A 23,113-nucleotide genomic window follows, 5' to 3' on the forward strand; every position below is an offset into this window, starting at 1 on the left:
AAGTCGTAATACTGAGGTTTTGAATTATATCGCAAATTAAAATGGGATTCTAACTGAAAATTCTCAAGAAAAATTTAATGAAAAATACTTTTCTTTCAAGTACATTAATTATTTATTTTATTTGTGATTTTTATTTTTAAAAACAACTTTCAGTATGAATCATTTATTTAAGTTTAAATTTGTTTATTATCTTCTAATTTTTTTTTTTTTTATTTTTTTTTTAATTTATTTATCAAAAGAAAGTACATATTACATATTGGATGCTTTTCCTGTCCAACTAGGAAAGTTTCCCGTTCTAGGACAGACAAATTGACATGTTTAGTTCATATTATTACTGAAATGTACATAATTACATAACAAAAACCAAAAAAAAGTTTCATTTTTCTCTGAAATTAAGTTGTGTAATAAAGAAAATGTATATAATAAATATAAGTACACATACATTGTTTTGTGAGAAGTAGAAAAAATTAATCTGGTAGCATATATTATAATCGGATTTACCGAATTAACCTGGTAACATAAAATATTAAAATTTACAGAGTATGAGGTAAGCGTTGTAACTAGAATGTGTAATAAATTATGTGCATGATTGTTTTCACTGAATTAAAACATGAATTCAGAACAAATTATATTATACGGCAATACGAATATATACCGCGCTCATTTCTTGAACTACTGCTAAAATGTAAAAACAATAACTATATATATAGATAGAAATATAAACTATGAAACATAAACTATGAATATAAATACATAGTACCTGATTTAGTGCTACTTTGGTGAAATTGGTGCATTACTTCGTACGCCATATTGTGTTATGTATTTATTATAAATCATTTTACTTTGGTAATTTGCAAAATATCTTTACACTTAATAAATAATTCATTCTACTTTTAAATTAGCTTTTTTAGGACGGGTTGTTCCACAGAATTTAAACAATTCGTCAAATTTCAATGTTGATTTCCAAGTTCTGTGAAAGTTCTATTCAAGTTCTGTGAAGGTTATATCTAAGTTCTGTTGTGATTTTAGTTTTTTGAAGCAACTGTCAAATAATGTATTAAAAATAGAACTTGAATAGAACCTTCACAGAACTTGCAAATCAACTTTGAAATTTGATGAATTGTTTGAATTCCACGAAACAACCTGTTCTTAGGACGGGTTGTTTCGGAGAATTTGAACAATTCATCAAATTTCAACGTTAATTTTCGATTTCTGTGAAAGACCTATTCAAGTTCTGATATTATATCATTATAGGCTAGTTGCTTGTCATAATTAAAATAATAACAGAACTAGAAAATATCTTTCACAGGACTCGCAAATCAACGTTGAAATTTGATGAATTGTTCAGATTCTCCGAAACAACCCGTCCTAGAAACTTAGTTACATATGTTGAATTATGGTACCTATAGATACTAAAGGTGCCTATGTAAGAGATTTGGATAATTAGAGTTCATCACAAAGAATTATAATACATTTAATTTTATTGTATGCCCCTTATTTTAATGCCAATAATAATTATTGTTAGAGATCCATTATTATTGTCTGAGCGAATTCTTATATCGAATCGATCACTTTGCATTTCTTCTGTCATAAATATAAATTTGTGTATTCCGGGTCCAGTCGATTCTGTTAAGATGGTAGCCGTGTTCGATAGTATCTTTTTATTCCGCCAGAGCGCGCACATACGCCCTAGCGCACGAGCTGCCAAATCGGAATAATAAAAATTACGCGCAGTCTTCTGTTCACAGAACTACTAGTTCAAAGCTTATTTAAGTTTTTTTATAGCTCTGGTAAGGTGATTTGTCGGTGTAATAAATATCAATGAACAAAGTTTACAAACGTTCTCCTAAAAATGATTTAATTTACCAAGTTACATATTTCTTCACGGTTGGTGCAGATATATACCATGTGTCGTGTGGTAAGCCTACTCGTATGTGAAAACGTTTCAAAAAAGACTTCAAATAATACTATCTGTTCCTCTTACAAATACCAGACGTGATTAAAACCGGTACCTACCGAATGGAACTAATTAAAGCCCCTTTGTAATGTTCGTAGTACAACACTTCTAAGACAATGAAGGAATGCTAAATTAAATGCTTACGGCTGATAATTTAGTGTTCTTTGAAATAGTTAAAAGGTTATTTCGGAATCACTTGTTTTACAACACGGAATATATTGTAGATGGAAAATTATTTAAATTTTCGTGTCAAAAGCAGGTAGGTACTTCCATTGATTTAATAATAAAATTATTACCACTATGGTTTAGATAGGTGTACGAAAAAAGTGGTTATAAATTTGGTATGCGTAGAAGACAAGAAACATTATTTGACTTTTTTAAAGAATAAGGGATTAAAAATGAAAAACGTTTTCGAACATAGTAAAAAAAAATCCTACATTATAATAATAATCTGTATCTGTCAAATTAAAATTATACTAACAACCATGTTAAAGCCCTCTGGGCGTTAAATAAATAATTAAAAATAAATACCGTATAAATAAAAATGTTCGTTTTTTCAAAATCTTAAATCTCTGAAAGTTCTTCGCCGATTGCTTTGAAATTTTGACACAATGGTGCATTCGAATACGCATGTGTTTTTATATACATATATTATGTAGATGTCAACAATAACAACACTACAGAGGAGATCCAGAAGCGCATCGTCAATGCAAACCGCTGCTATTTCCGCCTACAAAAACAAATAAAATCCAGACTGCTTTCCAGGACCACCAAGGTATTAGTGTACAAAACACTAATTAGACCAGTGCTTACGTACGCAGCCGAGACGTGGGTTCTAACTAAGAAGAATGAGCGAACACTGGATGTTTTTGAAAGGAAAATTTTGAGGCGCATCTTCGGACCGGTTCTAGAAAATGGATTTTGGCGCAGACGTTATAACAATGAGCTCTATACTCTGTTTAAGGAGCTAAACGTCACAAAGTTCATAAAACTGGGAAGACTTCGGTGGCTAGGTCATGTGGAGAGAATGACCGAGCATCAAGAACCAAAGTCCCTGCTGAGCTCAAGACCGATAGGGAGAAGGAGCCTGGGAGGGCCAAGGTTAAGATGGAGCGACAACGTCCTCAAAGATTTGTCTGCCTTGGAGCTTCGAAACTGGAGAGCTGGCGCGGGACCGAGATGAGTGGAGGAAGACTCTTGAGGAGGCCAAGACCCACCAGGGGTTGTAGAGCCAAAAGTGATGATGATGATGATTATGTAGATGTCAACTGTGACGTGTTTTTTTTAAATAGCGCCATCTTTAGGACGTAAAAGCAGCAAGCGCGATTGTTTTGCTATCCGCGCAGACAGACTGAGCCACAGCAAAGTGGCGGGGTACAGCTAGTAGATAAAGTAAATAACTTTTACGTACGTAGATACGATGGAACGCCAAACAAATCTGTCGTAAAGTTCTCATTTTATTCCAATTCATTCATAGTGTTTCATACACTACACACTATTCCGTTAATCCGACTCGAATCGAATCGAAATTCTCACGAATCATGACCCGACTCAAGTACCCATTCAATCCAAGTGATCATTGAATGTCTTTTTAGGACATCTTCTACTTCTTGTAAATTCCTTTCCCCACACATCTGCTCTACATATCCAATCAATCTAATCGTCACTTTCAGTCTCGTTGATATCGCTTAATCCACCGCGCATTAAATAATGCACGAAATTCGGTCATACATTTTTTTAAAGAAAGATATACATTCCAGGGAGTACTCGTATTTGAAAATCTCATACTTTTTTTTTTTTTTTTTAATATTTTTATTTATTTTATAAAATACAGTATAATGTTTAAATTTACATAGTAAGAACATATTTCAATAAAAATTAACATGTTTACCTTTACAAGAGTCTAAAACTCGTGTGTATACTACCTGCATAGTAAGCGGAAAACATTGTTTGTGTCAAGATGGAGGATTTAGCCAGCCAAATAATTGAACCCACGACGCCTGGGCTTCGCCAACTCAGAAACTCAACTCTTAAATTGCTTAAAACGTTGATCTGACGATTAATGCCCCAATTACACGGAAAGCTATCTCGGAAAGTAACTAGAACCCGAGAATGGGATTAACTAGAGAAGGTGCAGGCTAACTAACATCTTGAAATTATTCTAGAACCTAGTTAACTTTATTAATTAGCATGGGACGGAAGAGGTGGGAGAGATTTATTAACAGGTAATTATTTGTAGAACGTGGGAAGCGGTAGACCAGGCTGTAGATGTAAACGATTAGTAAGTCATGACCAGAATCAAAACATTGCTTGAAATGGCTTTAGCCGTGATGGTGACCAGATATGAACATCCATGTAATTCCAATATTCCTCTTCCCTCTATCTGCCATCTCTTTCCCTTCCCCACTCCGTTCAACCACTGCCTACAGAAATTTGTAGCAGTTGAGGCTCTAATGAGGTATTCATATAAAAAAAAATACATAAATGCCTGAAATTGACAGCCAAGATGGCCGCCGATCTTATTCAAACTTAATGTGTTACATGGTTGATGTTTATTTATTTTTATGTCAAGTAGCAATATAAAATTTTATATTGTAGATAGGTATCTACTTTTAGTTCTTATACAATGCAGTTAACGCGAATAATAAAATTCAAATTGTATAAAAGTACCTACTTACTTAAATAACAGTATAAAGTTAACGATGGTTTATCTTTAATGGCGAAGTAATAACAATTATTATTTAGTGTAAACAACTATGAAATGTTAAGTTCAATACATTATTTATGAGCACTCTTACCAAAGAAAACACTTAAACCCCTAGTTGGATGCCTAAATATAATTTCGCTATCATTAATTATAATCACATAATATTGCGTCTTCAAAATATATAAAGATCAAGACATTACAGGCTGCTGTTGTCAATTGAAACTAAGCGAAATTTACCCTTGCAGAAGGTTTATGAATTACGCACCTTTTATTATACCCTTCCGCTGCACTGACATCCTCCTACCTACTTGAATTTATAAACCATGATAGAATTAATTTTCGATTGAACGTTTGCAAAACACAGTCAATTATTTCGATTCAGATGTCAATGCGGCACTCATCCAGTAGATAACTCTAGGAAAAAAAGCATGGGTGAGCAGCGCAGGTAGGCCAGCATAGCTGAGAAGCATAGGTTGGCCAGCATAGGTGAGCATCATAATTAAGCCCGCATGCTGACCAGCTTAGGTGGGCCAGCATAGATGATTATAATAGCTGAACCAGCAGAGTTGAGCACACATTAGCTGAGCAACAATTTCCGTGCATTACCTCTGCATTTGAGTTTATATGAAATCGGAATCGCGATAAAAATTCCGCCTCCGAATGAAGCTTTGCAGTGAGACTTTGATATTATATTTACACATCACCACCCACCCCAACTACATATAAAAAAGATAAAATAACAATTCGGATAAAGTGGGGATCACAAATAATAGAATGCAATACGAGACTGGGGACCGAAAGCTCAACGGGGGCCGGCAAAGCAAAGAGCCTTTTCATGCATACTTAATAAATACAGTGCTTTATGTATACCACCGAAAGCTTCGTTGAAACCTCTCCCTCTTTCTCATAGACGACACGTGTATCAAAAAGACACAGTGTCAGGACCGTATATGGGTCATGTGAAAAATACAGGCGGCTTTGTTCCTGGGCGATGTGCACACGCTCCACGATATCAATTAATGGATTAGTACCTTTACGTGGATAACATTGATGACGTGTGCACGCTCCTCTGGGATTTGAGCAGTGTGAGAATTTTGGGATCGGGGTGATTTATCAGGCCAAGGAAATAATAATTACATACGAAGGGGGGAGAGCTGTGTAATACAGTTTAAATTGGATGTCTAATCATAAATCAACGTCATTTGGATTAGCTTATCAAGTTTGAGTGAAAATATAAACTACATAATTAAATTACGATTTGCATTAGTCAGTTATGTGGTAATTGAAATATAAGATTTCCAAACATTTGAATAATCGATTGCCTTTCGAATTAATCACTCGGATACGGATGATGTGGTGACGATGAACACACATTGAATCTCGCTAAACCGTTATAATTTATAAATTTCAAGTTTGAATCACTTGATAAAAATGATTTAACGTATAGAAATATTTTGTAATAGTGTGATTTAGAGATGTTTCATTTTAATACATGAAAATATGAATTCTCTCAAGTAGGGTTTCGTTCCTAAATCAGTTTCGCCAAAAAGTGTAGATACCATATGTACGTGCTTTAAATAATCTTGACATGAATATGACAACATTAAATAATATGAAAAAACATTTTTTACCTGCAAAAAACTAAATGAAAAATTTATGTTGTTCACATAGTCAAAAAAAAACCCACGTGAAATTCAAAAGCTTAGATATAAGAGCCCATACAAAATACCCACCTTCAATCGATTTTAAAATGTGCTCAACATAAAATATTCCCATCCAGTGTCGTAACGACAGCTTAAGTGAGCTGGGCAGTCGTTCGGGGTTCGGGCCTCGTGAACGGCGCGGGGGCCGGGGACATCGAAAGCAAAAAATAATCTTAAACGGTGGATAGAGAAGTTATTCCAACACAATTTCATGAAAGTAAAACAAAATATTTATCGGAAAATAGTAAAAAAAAAACACCCAAAGTTCAAGAATTTAGTTAATACTTTAGCCAGTAGCGGTTTTTTCTAAGGTGCGTTTGTACAGTGAACTCCCATAAAGCAGATAAGAAAATAATACACCTGTACTTTGATTTATTTTACCACACTTTCAACAGCGTGCGTTCAAATTACGTGTTAAAAATCCACCGTGCGAATTATACCGCCCAAGAGCGAGTCCGAAAATAATACCATTATTGTGCGCTATGAATGTCAGCGACTACGGGACTTCTGGTATACGAAATAAAGATTATAGAGATAATTTACTTAATACCAAATTTATTCGGAATAGAATTTTGCAAGAATCAACAGATTTTTTTCCCGTGATTATCGTTTTATGTGGAAGTTAATAATACTGAAGACGTTACTTTTTTATATAATATGTATGTTACTTTTATATAAAATGTTACTTTTATATAATATGTTACTTTTTTAAAACAATTTTTGTCACCTACGACATTATATACTTTAGTCACAGACGTTAAATCGCCGAATTGTGTTTTATTGGTAGGTCGCGTATCTCTGGTGCATTGATGTAACGAGATTCTTGTAGATGTAGGTAAAAAAAATGTATATCATCGAAAAGACCAACAAAGGATTTTTCATATATCTGAGGGAATACCTTTTTCTCTCTTTTAATCTCATATTGAACTAAAATTGAACTGATTAGAGCACATAATCATAGTTAGTGACAAAAAAGTAACTTTTCCAACTGTGACGCTAATCTATTTATAAATTTGTTCATTCTTTGAACCAGTCGATAAAAATGTACTAAATAAAGCATAAAAATGGGTGGGTCCGGTTGGGATATGCTCCTCGGGGGCTTGAAAGTTTATCGTTGGGCCACTGAGGCGCATCCCGGAAAAAAATATGACCCATAATAAGTCAGCAAAGCTATAAATATTCACGTCAGATAAATTTGGGAAGAAAGCACATGATAAATGGGCTCAATATAACATGTTAGTGGCTACATCGAAAAACTTTCCGGCGTAAGTCGAAAAGTTGCCTCGGCGTGATATCCTGAAAGTTCCTGAGAGTCTGTGGACGTATTATTTATAATATTGCACATGTGTCATATTATGGGTAATAGAAAATAATGATAAATAAAATTTGACGCATGTTCAAAGTTGTACCGTTACAATAGAATCAAAATATTATTATTGTTTTGAGCGAATTATCAGTTTTATTAAAACGTTTTATTTAAAAAGCAATCCTTTTGAGGAATAAGTTTCCCATTAAGTCGTTAAACATACTTACAGAATTTGAAGTAACTGTAGCACAAAACTGATCAACCCGCAGACTTTTGTGGCTGTGAGATATTTCAATTTTCGGTCCTTTAAATAGTTTCTTCGACGTCTCACCACCACATGAAGGTAAGATACAACTCATATAAAATGCCTAGTTTTTACATTAACTACACACAGGAGGCCCCGAGGAAAATAATTTCCCTTCAGGGCCTATGTCATCTTTGGGGATGCTGTGTGGAGGGTTTTTTATGTTAAGGAAGGAGATAATGTTCTGGGAATGAAAAAGGTTAGAAGGATGGGTAGGAATCTAGGGATCAGTGTTTTCAGGAGTGACAGGCGTATGATATATCCTTCCCGCTGCAGCGCAAGGCGATGGGTCAAGAGGAGATCAAAGATTGGAGAGGACACACCACACACCACGTAGCTGGTAGGCCATACTAAACTACGCATACTAAACACATCTCATCCGATGAACCCGGCACCCCTGCTTGGTCACTAAACATAGCGAACCACTCGGGGTGACCTATGAGTTAGTTATCCAATAAATGGTCCCCGGGGCAGCGGTTCCTAAACCCGCCTCCCAAATTGTAGAAAAATTATGCTTCTTAAATAGACTTTATACTTTTGAACAAGCCGATATACCAAAACATATATTAAACGCAGACTATAAAGATCATAATCAATGTTTACTAAAAATATATACCATACTTATAATACAAGCCATTTGTCATAGAAATAAGGCTGTTAAAATATACCTACCAAATACAAAGGACAAAATATAATCGTGTTAAAAATTATGGTGTATTTCAACCCTTATAAAAATAATATTGTTAACGGCCTGCACGCCATATATTCATACGAGTTTTCGCAAAACACGAAGGCAAATGGGGATTGGGGTAGTTTTATCCGGATAAAGGGTGGCTACAGCGGCACGCTACGGCGTAGCACCGTAGGCGGCGTAGCAGCGGCGGGATGTTCGCGAAAAATTCTGTTTGCATTGAAAATAAAACAGAAAACTAATAACGAAGTAATTCGGAAAACATCAACGAAAGAAAAAAAAATTCGTATCCATTTAAAAAAGACCACGTATCACATTATTTACGACAGAATTTATATAGTTCTATTCAGATCTTTCAGCTTAAAAAAGTAGCATAAAGATGATTGAATTTAAAAATAAATAGGTATTCTTTTCAGTATACAAGTCACCAATTTGTGTTTTTCGATATCTAATATAAAAATTCTAATGCCATTATGTACATCGATTTTTGGAAACTTTATGTAGGTAGGCCACTCGTTGAAGAGTGTCAAAGAATTTATACAATATAATGTAAATGTATCTGGCTTCTCTAGTACACGACTATGTATTATAACAACGTGCACATTTCACAATATATGTATTCATATTATTTTGTTTAATATTTTCCCTAAGTAAGGAATTTTTACGCCAGGCAATATTAAATTTTGAGACTCCAATAACGTGGTGGTTAAAAAAGTTTTTTTTTTTCATTTTTAATAATGAAGGCAACACAAAGTTCTAACTTTACAACTTATAGATTATAATTTACATACATATACACGGAGTACGGAAACTCGTGGTGCCTACAAGTGGTGAATACACATCACATTTGGAGTCGATTTCGTAGTATATGTATAACTTTCTTGATTTGAGCTTTAGTTTTCGAGTAAATCAGGTTAAATTTGAAAAAAATCGTTCGATAGGAGGTATCACATAAGCTGTTTAATGTCTATTCAGGCCTATTCAGAGTATTTCAGCTTTGCAATAAAATCCAAATAAATAGAATATTTTTTAACAACTGTTTTTGAAAATTGATAAAATACGCTTTTAAATTGTATTATTATAATTAAACTTATGTTTTTTAAATGTTAAAAATTTGGAGGCAAACATAATAATAAAATAAATGGTTTATTCTCCTTTTTTGTAACTAAAACACATTTATTTAATCTACGATAAGTATACTTTTTCGAATTGCGGTCGGAACCTTTATAAAATAGTGGTACATTTTATCTTAATGTGGCTAACTTCTATATTTTGATAGAAAGTGTGGCGTTTTTATAATTCTAACGCCGTTTAGATCATATTTCTCACCTCAACAGTAAGGGAGATACGACGATTTCAGTGAGATCGTCAGTTGTTCCCAAAAGCGAACAAATTAGCTCGAAGGGTTAAAATGTGTCGAAGCGTTGACCCGGATCCAAAAGTGTTTTAACCGTTTAGTTGCCGAAAGAAATGGAAAAAAAAGTTTAAAAAAAATAAATGGTTCTCTATGTTGTGTAGATTCACCAGTTTCCCCCTTATACTACAAGTTCCCTGACATCGTGCTCAGACGTCATAATAGACAGAATATAGAGAAATAACCTTATTTAGTATGAAACTTTCTATCAGTTTTTTTTCACCAAGGGGATTATTCAAAGGATTTTTTTCCTTGTTTTAACAAATAATTAACAAAATAAAGTTTTTGGATACATAAATTGAAATTGAAACCAGAAAATGGGAAACACGGTTTGAATTTTGAAAAAAAAACTTAGACAAATCTGCTCCTCGGTGTGGCGGAGGGAAGGGAAATTAATTATAGCAAGGTAGACAGAAAGGCAAGAAAATTTGAAAAGTTTACCTCCCCATGGAGAAATCCTCTGGCGAACGTGGACTGGCAAGGAAATGAGATGGGAAACCATGTATATTGAGTAGCTGTAAGGCTCTATAGGAGATTGCCCCGGACTTGTTGAGTCAAAGTAGTGAACAAACTACCAACAAGTCGAGTTGCGGGGATGTAAATAAAGCCTACAATACAAGGGTTGGAAAAGTTGGACCAAAAGAAATGCGTGAAATTATTCGTTTCGCCTTTATGGCGATTTTCGCAAAAAGATCGCCGAAGTAATTTGAAGTCATTAAATTATCATTGAAAATATTATTCAAACCAACTATTTAACTGAGAGTAAAGCATGTAACAAACCTGTAGTTTTTGTGCTCTTTTGTCTGAGTATTCACAGTTCAGCATTCCAATAAAAGTATCCACCACTATTCCTGAAACAATGAATTATAAATATTTAGTAAGAATGCATAGTAGAAACAATAATGATTAAAGATACATGGAAAGGTAATAATTAAGAGGTTTATTTGTTGTTTTTTTACGCCCAGTCGGGCTTTTAGATGTTTATTTTTACAAAGAACATCTAAATGTCCACAACACCATGAAAACAAAATACTTTATAAGGCAAGATGGAAAAAAAAGTAGAAAGGGAATAAAAACATTAATTTTATGTTTTATATGAAACATTACTAGAAACGGTGACCGGGTATGTCATCAAAATGACAATTCAACACACCTCCATAAAGTGATAAAATCATGAAAAGTGATGAATCAAAAACTAGGTTAAATAGGTTACATATGTAACTATTAAACTTAGTTTTTGTTTCATCACTTTTAATTACTCTTTTGTTTTTATTTATTTAGTAAAAGATTATACCTTATAGGAGGATTCCCGTTTTAGGACAATCAAATTAGGATGAGTATTAACATTTTGATAAGTTGTTTGATAAGTATAGTATTAAAATAATAATGAAATAATAGGTATATGTACTTTTAACTGGTGCTTTAGCCTACTAACATATTTTTTATAAACATGAATAACAAAGAGAAGAAATAGAATAAAATAAAATATCCAATTAAACATAAGATTAACTGCTGCTTGGGTAGCATTCTATTTTAAAAGTACTAGGCAGGTACATATATACACATAATGATAAAGATTAGAACATAAAGATCTTTTACATGGTTTATTTTTTGTTGGAGTTTTTGTTGTTGTTTTCACTCTCCTTTCTACCTAATTGATGAAACCAATTAGTGGTCAATTTACCTTATCCTATCCCTTTTTAAAGGTGTGTTGAATTTTCATTTTGATGAAATATCATGGAATTACTAGAAACACCACTTAAAGCCCCGTAGTAAGCGTTCAAAGACGGTTTGAAAGGGAGATATGTAAATACGAATGTTAGAGGGAGCACGCTAATATAAAAAAAAACGATAATAATTAAGCGAAAATGGTGAAAATATTTAATAAAACACGACTCGTTTAAAATAGAGCAAAAATCTCTCGACAAATGCATTAGTTGCATTTAAAGATACACTGATATTTTTTCATGCCTATAACATATTAAATAACAGAACAAAACGTGTTTTTAATAATTTTCGGAGCTAAATTTACGATTTTTTTTCTATCGAGTGAATTTCATATAATTAACGTTTCAGCGTAACAAATGTATAGATATTATCTTCAAAAATAACCCTTTTTACTTAAAAACTTAAAGAGTTAACGAGAAACTTTTATATAAATCGGTAGAAAATGGGTATGCGGGGGCTTAAGAGATAAGCCGATGGAAATGTTTTGCTGGTTTGCCCGAAGTAAGGTCAAATACGCGTCGCACAAAAAATATATAAAATAAGTCGAAACACAGCTCACAGTTTGCTCAATTAGATTTGTTTTCTGCTTGGCGAAATAAATTCTACTGAGGATGGGTTGTTTCATAGAATTTGAACAATTCATCAAATTTAGAAGTTAATTTTCAAGTTCTGTGTTCAATCAAAGTTCTGTTATTATATGATGATGGAAAAATTGCCTCACAGAACTGAACTAATAACAGAACTTGAATATAGGATGAAATAATTCGAATCAGAATGGTTCATTGTACCATTCCTTGATAAGACTAATATATTGGAGTTATCCTATTCTTAGAGCTAGTTAGTCTCTCGGTTCTATTACAAGGAACGACAAATAAAGATTATACAATTGATAATCTAGAAGACGAAACACATAAGACGTAGCAGACGTAAACGCGGCGAAATCTATGTGACAGGTACTAGTGCAGTTAAGCAGAGTTGTTGGGCTGTAGTCCACATGGTGAAGTTTGCCCTGAAGATAGCCAATCTTCGATATAAGAAGGCACCAGAATTTCCAGTCCAGAACTAGAAATGATATATTCTCTGTTTATTTTCGTACTATATCAACATAGATTTTTGACGCATATTAATCCGCTCCCTACTGCAAAGCATCGGTTTGAATTATTCACTGTGGCGGCAATAAACATATTGTTAAACACAATTTGATAATGATATAAATGTGAAGAAAACAACATAATATCCCCATCACATTCTCGTCACGAAATAATAACAACGCTATTATTAGAGCAGAAAACGAAGGGTGGCTGGAAAAAACAAACAATAGAATAAAATAACAATTATTTCCAGAAATATGTGACACAAATGTACGTTCTCGTGTTTGTTTTATTCCGTATTGTCGAAGCGGAAAGCCCTTTAGGGGAAAACTCCGTTTATTCTCGTATAAACCAGGATAAACTACAGCAACTGTGAGGAAATTATGAATTAATGATCGAACAAAACGATATTGCCTATAGAGGGGATAGGATGAAAGAGGGATGTTTTGATTAACGATTGTGTGGCACAGAATGAGTTATCGGAGAGATTAAAGGCAAAATGGAGTGTTGGATGAAACGAAAAATATAATATATAATACACGCATTCTTCGAATGGTAAAAGTGTGATTAATTATTGTGAGTTGTTTCCGTGTTTTGTTTTTTTTTAAGGAAGAGTAATATTTTTTTTGTTATGTGTAAATAATTAATTGCATATAAAAATACCTTATAATGTGCATCAGACCAGTGGCAATGGCTAGAAGTAATGGAATATGGAACCTCACAAAGAATACCGAAAGGGTATTGAATATTTTTAAAGGACGATTCTCAGACGAAAGATTATTTTTTAAAATTTAATTTAGCTTTATTTTAACAGTTTACCAAATGATTATAAAGGCCGTATATACAAAATTCAGATAAGAGACGGTAACAAAGGTAGCAGAAATAGAGGGTGATGTGGCAAGGAAGCGTGTCGACTGTTGCCGAGCCACGACCAAAATGCACGGACCATCAAGGGGCGGAGCCAATGAACGTTGCGTGTTTAGTGTGTAGGTAGAAACAAAGCCAGGGTACCGCTGTTCGTAAATACGGGATATGCAGACTACTGCATAACTTATAATGGCTAAAGGATATAAACTAATAACGATTTATGACCCATCTCCCTTGATTCTGCTATATTTTCGACGGTACGATTGTATTTTTTCAAAGAATTGTTTTGGTAACAAGAAACTTTACCTCGTAAGCATTGAAACAATTAAGTGCTCAAATATTTTTAATGTTACCATACGGTGGAACCACTTAAAATGTGTTCAAGATGGTGAATTAAATAAACACGTTTATTTATATGGACTGATAAAATGATGACGTTACTATGTATGCATTGTTGCAACAAGGGTCGAAAACTCATGTCGCCATGCATTTTATATGTTCCCCCTTTGGGAGGAAGGGTATTGATGGCCCATAAGAGGAATCCCATCATGCCCCTACAGAATGTTTCGGGGATGACTCACCAATCTCGTCATATCAATCAATCGGGACCTGGGACTAGTCGGAAGATAAAAAAAAACATGACACTGGGCCTAGCCAACCTTTGGTGATGCCAAATGAAATAGTCTAAAATGTTTTAATGTATTGGTGTACAACGATAGTATCGAAAGTATCAAAAAAGTTTTTCAAACTATTTTGATCTTACCCCGAATCTTACCCCGCAAATGGATATAGTGAGTAAAACGTTTATAAATTCCATGTAATTTTAGATTCAAATCAAGAATGTTGTTTTTTTATGTTTTTTGATTAATACTTCAGCTTTTTTCACTGCGAAAAAAAGGGTGTCTTTGAATGATTTACCTGAATAAGTTTAATGCTCTAAATCGGAAACGAAGGTAAAAAAAACTGAATTGAAATAACCGACATAAATCAAGGAGAAAGGAAAAGAAAATTAATTTGAAGTGAAATAGAATTCTGCTTAGTGATGTTTCGCCATCGAAGGCACTGACGGACAGTATGTAGGTACATGCCAGGATATTAAAAAAAAATATATGCTCTAGAAAAAATATTGTAAAAACGATAAATGTTTACAAATAAAAACATGCGTGTGTTTCATGAAACCAAATCCAGTTTAATTATGTATTTTAATGAATACCTGATTTTAATGAAGACCTGATTTTAACAAAGTCATTTATCTCGCATACGACATTCTCGATGACCTTCGTAAAGTCCACGTAATTGATTTTGAGTGGGGAGGTAAACTAGTTCAATTACCACAACAAAGTAAAATATTAATTGACATTGACTTTATATGGACGAATAATTAAAGGCGCCATGATAGTGAACCTGACAAACATGGTGATAATAGCATGCGCCATTTTAGCAGGATAAATAAACATATTAAAATGAGACAATTATGCCTGTAGAAAATAGAAGCCGTGAAGAAAAGCTATATACACCATACACCACCGATTTCCCAGCCCTTGCCGCCCTTCACCCGCCTGCCAGGGCGTTCTAGAATGATAAACGGGCGGGGGGAGGACGTAGAACCTTCGAATGTTTTCTTTTCTCGTGACCCACATAAAGATAAGGGTTCAAGCCACGAACACGGAGACCATGAATACATACCAATATTTTGGTTATTCGGTGAAAATGTTTCACTGTCATCTCTCTCTACATTTCCAACTTTCCTAGTAAAGAAGCGAATCAACTGAGTGTTTTTCATTTCCACGAAAAAGCGTAAACTTTCAATATCAAAGGAAAATTCACGCGTACACTGATATGCCTATTTGTGGAATTTTCGGAGAAAACAAACATTTTGAAACTGAAAATCTAGCCGTTTCATATATTCGCGTTTCGCTGATTTTGCAAATAAGATTTCATACTGATATCATCTAATACTGTTCAGGATTTTCAGGAATTCAATTTGAGCAGTCATTTTCATACACCGTGCAAACTTTTTAGCAAGGATAATTTTTAAAAATACTAAAATATTGGCTACGCTCGTCTACTCTAAGCTTTTGATAAAATTCATTATTTCACGTTCACGCACACAAGTTTCAAAGCAATTCAGTTAGCGGCATGGCTCGATTTTGAAACATTAAGGACGAGTTGTTTCGGAGAATTTGAACAATTCTTCAAATTTCAACGTTAATTTGCGAGTTCTGTGAAATATATTTTCTAGTTCTGTTATTATTTCAGTTTCATCAAGCAACTAGCCTATAATTACATAATATCAGAACTTGAATAGGACTTTCACAGAACTCGAAAATTAACGTTGAAATTTGAAGAATTCTTCAAGTTCTTCGAAACAACCCGTCCTAAGGCATTTTGCGTCCAAATTTGAATATTCAACCAGCCACGTGCCCGGAGAGCAAATGGACCCCAGTGGAGTGCCCTTAATCTAGTAGAAACCGCCCGAAACGTATGGTCAAATAAATTGCATTTAGGGGAATTTGTCTCACACATATTCTCCCCAAATTGTATCACTTTGCAGGAACAAATTGAATGCACAACATTTCCATAATACAGTGGGTGGCCAAATTATTAGTTAAACGTGAAAAAATTACATTATTATCAGTTTGAAGCTGTACATATAATATTTTTAAATGGAGGTATTTTATACTTTTTAGGTAAATTAGGTATTTCTTGTACAATTAAAAATAAATTATTTTATTTTAAAATCTGAGAAATAGCAAAATACAAAATATTTAGAAAAATCTCTTGGCGTGAGTTACAGTTACCTTATTTCTACAGCACAAAGCTTGTTCAAGAGAAAGTAGTAACTCCTACGTAATTTGACGATCATTTCGAGGCATGGGTAATTTTCTAAAAAGTCTATTAATAAAATTAGCAATAATAATGATTTGGCCACCCACTGTATATGGATGAAAGGAATGTAGTGTGATAAATTTTCACATTTAGGAGCAATTTTGTGTGAAATAGTTTGGGACAATTTCGAGCCAAAAATAGGGTTGAACTAAGTTTGTATTATTTATATATACTTCGCACAGGAGACTCATAAGTGCCCCTCTGGATGACTAGTATATATTAGGGGATGTTTTCGGCAGGTTTAAAGTCAGAAGGCGTATATTATGTATGTGTTTCAATACAAATGGTTTTATAGAAATAGAATAGAGCTGATATATATAGCAAATAATAACACAAACGGGATAACTTTTCAAGTAGTATCTGGGTCTCATAGTACTATTAAATAAATAATATTAAAGCCAACCAGGGAATCGCTGCGAATCAAGGGCCACGAGGGCTTGAATTTGTATAAGGGAGGAATACAAAATAATTTAAAAAAATCATAGTTTAAATTTTAATATGATTAATATTTGAGTTTAAATAAATCGTAAAAGGTGGTGTAAAAATCTGATTTTATTTGTTAAATTGTTTTTATAATTCCATACCACAAAGAGGCGTGATTAAATTAGTTACGGAAATAACCGAACCTGAAAAAATATTGAACCGAAAAATCCGGATTAATTAATGTACTCCCTTGGTAGCGGGCAAAAAACCTTCGTGACAAAAAGACAAAATAGGTTAATTTTCTATTTTATCCATGGCTTATAGCGAACTTATGCAAATTCCAGTGATAGAGGCGATATCGCCGATCCGCCGTAAAACTAAACCATTAATAGCATGTTTCTTTCCAATTTACCAGAAAACAAAGCATCGGTGGTATTGAGTGATTTGGATGTTCCATTTGATGTCATTTTTCGGTTTTATGACTTTTGAGTTGTCATGCCGCGGATCGATTTACCGAAAATAGTAAAACAAAGACGTTTTATTCTGCAGCAATAGGAGACAAACGATGCTATAAGGAACATTCCCGCTGTACGGAATCATTGGATTTTGGCGTTCAATTTATTTATTTATTTCACATATACGGCACAACATGTGCCATTCACATACTAATTTACAGAGAACAGTACATCAACATAAGGAATGCAACAATATAAATGTAAGTATAATGGTATAATCAGTAAATAGTAAGTGAGGTTAAAAGTATGAAAAAACAAAGAGATATAAATATAATTTAAGTAGAAATCTGTAGTATAGTTAGAAGTCAAAATAATAAATTATATGTAATAATATACAATAAAGTAGTATAAGGAAGAATGAAGTGCTTATAAAATGTCTAAAAGGCATTAAGAGTTTGTAAAAAATAAAATAAAAGATATTAGAAAGGTATATACTATTAGAAAATGAAAATGAATTTGAAGTCATATCGATATAATTTTTCGGGTTATCATGCTATAGATCGATTTGTCGATATTTTTACATTAGCTCCACACCAGAGGCCCTCAGGAAAATAATTTCCATCACAATCTATGTCATGAGGATGTTGTGTAGAGATTCTTTTTAAGGAAATATAGAAAGGAAACAGGTATGAGGGGTGGGTAGGAATCTGGGGGTCAGTGTATCCAGGAGAGACGGACGTATGAATCCATTTCTCACTGCGGTGCAAGGAGATGGGTCTATAGAGTCCTGTTGGATAGGTCGAAGGGTCTTCCTCAACCAGTTTTTTCCCGATCCGACCCGCCACACAGTAGGTAGTAGCCCCATCCGCCGCCAAGATCTGCAAACCACTTGGGGTGACATGACAGAGGTTGGTTGGTTATAAAATAAATGATTCTCGGGGCGGCGGTACCCAAACCCGCCTCCCAAATATTACAACAAATACTTTATCCCGAAGCACTATAGGGTAAAGGATGCTATATCGAACAATCCCGCTGTATGAATAGCATGGATTTGGACGCTGAATTTGATGTCATTTCAGTATAATTTTCTGGGTTTGTGACTTCTGGATTGTCATACCGAAGATCGATTCACCAATATAACAGAGCATTTTATCTCGAAGCACTACGGGCTAAATGGTGCTATAAAGAACATTCCCGCTGTATGTAAAGCGCGCTATCTGTGTGAAGATCTAAGATAACGCATAAATAGCTGTCTCGGATGAATTTCGCGTGGGCCTAGCGCCAGAGAGAGCAATGTGTTTATCTCGATCGGGTCGTTATTCCAAATAAAAATAAGATTAAAGAGGAATAAGCGTATTCACTCTGTTGTCAACAAAGAAATCAAATCAAATTACACGTAACCTTTCGATTCACCAGGCCCACCAAGCACAAGCATATCGGATAAAGATTTTATCGATAATGTCGGTAACATTGTTCCCGTGCCTGAAAACAAATCGCCGAAGAACAAAAAAAAGTTGAAGACGCCTAAATCAGGCATATTTAGTTGACGTGAACTGACATTTTCAATAAAACCTTTTCGATGAGTTTGTACTAGAGAGCCTGAACTCAAGTTTTAATTTTCTGAACAAAATCATGTTATAATGACAATTTTACTTGCAATTATCATTAGACATTAATATATTCTTACTCGTTTATACAGGGTGTCCGGAAACTCGTAGTACAAGCGGGAAACTGGTGAATCTACATCACATTTGGAGTCGATTTTGTAGTATATTTTTTTTTATTTGAGCTTTCGTTATCGAGTAAATCGAGTTTGAAGTTGATTTTTTATTTTTATTTTTTTTTTTTAATAAAATTCTTATAAATTATTACTGAAGATCAAAGTACCCAACTAATTAAAACTATTTGAAAGTAAAACAAATGAAGAAACTCGGATTTGAAGCATTATTTTGAAATCACCCTTCATTTAACCCGGTGTAATCATAAAATATTTCTGCTCTGCAGGGTTAAAACATCTGTTATTCAACCCTTAACACCAGAAAAAACTTTAACCCTAAAATAGCCGAAAAATATTTTTTTTTGGTTTTTTTTTTTTTTTGAAAATGCTCAAATCAAAAAACTTTATGTTTTTTTGGGTTCCCCATGTGGTGTAGATTCTCCAGTTTCCCGCTTGTACTACGAGTTTCCGGACACCGTGTATAATGTTATTTATCTCCATACCACCTATTAAATATTTTTCATATTCTAGAAAACACGTATCAAAATTTTAACCTTCTTTCTAAGAATCGGATAATCTCAACTTAAAGTATTTGGATTAGGTACTACTTCCAGATGTATTTAATGGCTCCTCGTAAAAACAACGTAACAACAATTTCACAAGTACGTGCCGTGATTAGCAAGAACGTTTAACTCCATTTTTGCGAATACCGTCCCGAGACTCGTAAGCTCGTAACGACCGACAAAACTTGGACTTAATTGCTCCGGGCCAAGTGAGGAGGCACCTGAACGAAGATTAAAATTAAATAAAGGAGCAATCCAGAGCTTTATCGAGCAGGTAGAGATAATTAACATACATTATAGTATCAATTGAGTTTTAGTAGGACGAGCTTTTAACAGATTAAAATAATAAATCCTTAAAGTGGAGCATATCTAATATGGAAATAAAGCTTTTGCTACGAAACAAAAACTACATAACCTAATTACTTTATTACGTGTTTAACACTTTTAGGAGTTCAATTGGTTTCCGAAACTATGTCAGACAATGGATTTTAATGGGACTGTTATTGATGATAAGTCACCGCTAAAATTAACACATTCTAATTTGCTGTTTACATTGGTTCAATATCGATAATTCGCGATGGTTCAAGCTATGTGTGAATTATTGACTGATACCATCTTGCATGGCAACAAATTTGAGGAATGTTGTGAAAAGGGTGGTGATCGGGAAGGGAAGGTTGGGAATGACCTGACTCTTCAGATCTAGTTACAAAACCCTAGGCCTGGGCCAACAAAGGGCTACTTCTAGACTTATGAAACGTTGACTCCAGGGTCAGGATTCAAGAACATTTCCCCCAGAAAGAAAAGAATACGAAAAGAGATAATGGCAACTTTATCGTCTTAACGTGGTGTATTATTTTACATTTATTTTTCAAATTAGAAATCTTTTAGATTGCACCCCTAATCTAACTAAATCGTCGCCATGGGTGACGAAGTGGTGCAAAGTACTTAAATAATCGCGGGGTTATTTTCACAATTTATGGAAAAAGTAAGACGAAAGAAAAGTTCGCCTTGCAGAGCGTTTATGGCTATCGCTCGAGTACTTAACAATAGGGATTAAAATAATGACAAAAGGTCCGGCGATTTTCTACTTTGCAAAGGAAAAATAAAATAATAAGAACACAGAGGTGAAATTCTCGGAACAATGGACCAGAAATAGAACGCATTACGGCGTGGCGTAACTAAGAATGAGAGCATAATTTATTTTTTCACAATAGTTAAACTCAGAAACAAAAGTCGAGTTCCAACTTGAAATTCTATAAGGTACAAAAACTTTAATAATTTTGTTTTTTTTTGTACAATATGGCAGAACTGTTTTCACATAACGATGCAAGCGGCTTATTAGTCTTCGCTAAATTTATAAGATTTTTGCTTTAGCAATTAGTAAAAATGCAACTTGAGCCAACGTAGAAATATTGTAATTATTTTAACTTTATTTAATTTATTTATTTATTTACATGCTACGTGAAACGCATTAAGTCGGGGACACCCGAGGAAGACATGGCATGATGAAGTGAATATCATATCATGAGTCAGAATAATACGTATGTCCGAGCCAATGCAGGAATGTAAATGAAGCAAGGAGTGTTTGTCTGTACATAGTTTTGTGGCAGTCCATCATCAGCCAGATACCAGGTACGTAAGTTACTTATTCATTTCAAAGATCGAAAGAGAATTAGTAAGAGTATTTAGAACTGATCATATATTTATAATACTCTATATCAAAGAACATTATTCAAAGCTGCATCATTAATAACAATTATTATTACAATCTGTCAAAGAAAAACCTCTTCAAATAAAGATTTTAGCTAAACTTTGAAAACATGAAGTCATTGAGAACCCGTAGTTTCCAAAACACCGAACCAGGAGCTCAGAAGTATTCAGGAGGAAAATAAAGATAAAATCAGTCATCAATCTTCCATTGAGCCCTCATTCCGAAGGCCAGGTAAATAACCGTCAGCCCTACGGAATATCAGGACGGAGGTTCGGGCCAGCATGAATACCAATTTGCTGACGGTACGGAATCCTTTCACATAGCGAACACACATCACGAAAATATTTCAACAATGTCACATTATTCTGTGAGAGAGTAGGCAACGGAAATCGATTGAGATTTAACCACAGAATTATGGCTTTTCAAGATTACAAAGCAATTTTATTTTACGACGGTAGAAGTAAAACTAAGACGAATATCGTGTTCAGGGGAAGGCGGTGATAAAATAACTACGTTCTAGGAATGTATTATGTACTGATGTCGAATTTATCGAATAGAGAAGCTTTTGCCGTAAAAAAGCTTTGAGACTTGCTGGCTTTTCTAAGCGAAATTTGAATTTTGGCCACTTTGAAAAATTATTACTATTATCGCTTCGGAGACAGGTGCTTATGTTACCATATATATGTGCTCCCTTATGCACCGCCTTATTCCTTTGACAGTAGCAATCACTAATAAAATTTATCAGGGTTGTCACTGGGTATTTCATGATTATTCTTGGCAAGTTAAAACATCCTCACAAAAGATCTTCACTTTGTTATAGCTGCTTCCCAACCGACAACTGCATAGTTCTCTCGGTGCGGCAGTTTCCTGTTAATAGTCCTATTAGGTCTCTCGTGGTTTTTATCCATATTGAGTAGCTGCCTGGCTCGCTTCGAGTATAGACTGTAATAAGCTAGTCTCCATGGAAATTCAATAAATTTCCCTTAAAGTTAGGTAGGTTAAAGTAAAGTATGTTTACACAAAAGGTGCAACGTAAGTTATACTAAGCTAACAGTAAGACAGTTATGATTAATGACCAACAGAGTGCAGTCACTTGTCTCGTTGAGAGTATTACAGTGCAGAAGTACAGTGTTTGCATCATTATGCACGCGCCAACCGTTGCAACAGTCAACGGGCGACAGATTGATAGTTTAATGCGAGACGACACCGTTTTATGAAACTGTGGTGATTGCAGATTAGATTCTTCACTATACAATAGCCTTCAACTGGGATTTTCTCACTAAGCCAGAGCAAATAAAATATTTATTTCCATTTAAGGTCCCATAAGGATATTTTGACCTTTTGGCAATTATGCAGAGACCGTTCTCCTCGTAGCTATTGGGTCGCCTATATCCTAAAATATTCTATTGTTATTAGGTATTGAAACAATATTAAAAGTCAAATTTTAAATCAAAAACCAAACGAGTAAAATATTATCATCACAATCGAGATTTGAATGCAGGATCTTCTATTGATCCCATTAAGTCCTAGCGTCAACCTTCAGATCCACACTTTTTTAAAAACATATTTAAAATAGCTTTATTTCAA

At 34.1% G+C, this 23,113-nt stretch overlaps 1 protein-coding gene across 1 annotated transcript in view; it reads right to left on the reverse strand.

Annotated features, from left to right (window-relative positions):
• Window positions 1–23,113, reverse strand: part of Arl4 (ADP ribosylation factor-like 4) — a 168,985-nt gene that overhangs the window by 52,672 nt on the left and 93,200 nt on the right. Inside the window, exon 3 of the mRNA XM_089633844.1 lies at window positions 10,863–10,933. The gene's annotated coding sequence lies outside the window, so the exon portion shown is untranslated. The remainder of the gene's footprint in view (window positions 1–10,862; window positions 10,934–23,113) is intronic.

This window comes from Hesperophylax consimilis, chromosome 7, assembly GCF_061612785.1.
Source record: "Hesperophylax consimilis isolate HC1 chromosome 7, BYU_Hcon_1.0, whole genome shotgun sequence".
Classification (NCBI taxonomy): Eukaryota; Metazoa; Arthropoda; class Insecta; order Trichoptera; family Limnephilidae; genus Hesperophylax; species Hesperophylax consimilis.